The 1,964-nt window shown below is 44.6% G+C and overlaps 1 pseudogene; it reads right to left on the bottom strand.

The window, feature by feature from the left end:
* Window positions 1-1,625: 1,625 nt before the first annotated feature.
* The window catches only part of LOC139646810 (exocyst complex component 3-like protein 2), a 60,625-nt pseudogene continuing 60,286 nt past the window's right edge, over window positions 1,626-1,964 (bottom strand).

The raw sequence follows: 1,964 nt of genomic DNA, 5'->3' as shown, positions 1-1,964 counted from the left end.
CCAGTATGACTGTGTGGGAGTGTGTGTTGTTGTGAAAGAGCGTAGCGACGCGCTCCCTGGATAAATAAAGGTTAAACATTCAAATGAATTGAATAACCTTTATTTAAACAGAGAAAACACGGAGAGTCCTGACAGACGAAAGAACACTTTGAAGTCAGAATAATAAAGATATTTACTCGCTGTCGACACTAATCTGTGGGCCAATAACTTGTGCCAGTGTGTGTACGTGAGCATGTGTTCACGTGTGTCTTTCCGTGTGTGTGTGTGTGTGTGTGTGTGTGTGTGTGTGTGTGTGTGTTTTGTTCTAGATGCTCCTCTTATCAGCTCTGTCCTGGTGTCCTCTGGTCTCTGGATTCTCACAGGAACCAGCTAGGCTTTAAAATAGACTGGTACACACTCACACACTCACACACACACTCACACACACACACACACACACACACACAAACACACACACACACACCAGCGTCTGTCTGTCTGGCTGTGTTTGATAAGACGGCCTGTTATATTCTAGAAGACAGACGGACTAACAGACAATGGTGTGTGGTGTGTTTATGTGTGTGTGTGTGTGTGTGTGTGTGTGTGTGTGTGTGTGTTGAGGGCTTTCAGGTGATGCCCCCCCCCCCTCTGGCGGCCATCTTGGAGGTCCTCAGCTCTGTGAACAGCTGACTGTGTTTCTGTCGTCTCAACAGAATTGAACAGATGGTTAATTTCTGTCTGTTTCTGACTGAACTGATCATTTCATCACTGATCCATCTGATTGATTTAGTGTTTAGATAATGTCAGCTTGTTAGCTAGCTAACCATAGCATCTGGTCAGCTAACCATCACTGTCTTGTTGTAAACACATCTGATTAGCACACTAGCTAACGTAGCTAGTAGCAGCTAGCGTTAGCATGTTCACATTAACATCAGTGTGTTTGCTGGCTAGTTAGCTAGCTAACAGTTTTTTCAGGTTAACTGAGCTGACTCTTCTCAAGCTCCAACTCTTAATGTTTTGGAGTAGAGACTAGGGCTAAAGACAAGACAGTTTACTGTGTCACAGTAACCTACATTTGGAAACAAATCCACCTTATCACACTATTCACTTTTACTGAGAACGTTACTGAATGGATCTACAGCCACACCACAACAAGCTGACTCAGCTGCTCTCTGCTGACAGCTGCTTCAGACACATTTACACTTTATTCACTAACACACAGTTCTCCAGGCTGCTGTAGTGGATTAGTGATGAAACTGTAAAGTCTCTATAGTCTGGTGTGTGTGGTACAGTCTGTAAGTCTGTGCATATCACATGTACAATGTGTGTGTGTGTGTGTGTGTGTGTGTGTGTGTGTGTGTGTGTGTGTGGGTATGACTTAAGTCACTTTCAGGGACACAAACCAGACTTAAGACCAGTTGATTGGGGACGGCTTGTGCAATTGGGGACAAAAGCCAACTGGTCAAAAGCTGATTTTTGGGTCAGTGGTTAAGGTTAGGGTTAGGTTTAGGCAAGTAGTGGTTATGGTTATGGTTAGGGAGAAGTCTCCAGGAAATTAATGTAAGTCTATGTAAATACGCGAAAAGTGACTTAAGTAAGACTGTGTGTGTGTGTGTGTGTGTGTGTGTGTGTGTGTGTGTGTGTACCCGGATGTGCTGGTACAGTCTGTCAGACAGAACTCGGACTCCCTGGTTGACGATGTGGTCCAGAGCGTTGTTGGCTCGACGCAGAGAGTCTTCACTGATGGCCGGGTCACACTGAGCACAGCGCTGCACGAAACCCCTGCTCACACACACACACACACACACACACACACACACACACACACACACACACACACACACACACACAATAAGACAAAACAAAAGTTATCTTATCGTTCATCTTATTGGGAAAAGTAATATTTTACTTATGTGTTACTCATTAACACTAACGGTGTGTGTGTGTGTGTGTGTGTGTGTGTGTGTGTGTGTGTGTGTGTGTGT

Source organism: Centroberyx affinis, unplaced genomic scaffold (assembly GCF_046629955.1).
Source record: "Centroberyx affinis isolate AG114_WGS23_722 - 3 ecotype Tasmania unplaced genomic scaffold, CSIRO-AGI_Caff_v1 ptg001002l_1, whole genome shotgun sequence".
In the NCBI taxonomy this organism is placed as follows: domain Eukaryota; kingdom Metazoa; phylum Chordata; class Actinopteri; order Beryciformes; family Berycidae; genus Centroberyx; species Centroberyx affinis.
Note: the sequence above shows the minus strand (reverse complement) of the source record. Positions and strands in the feature narration are given on the sequence as shown.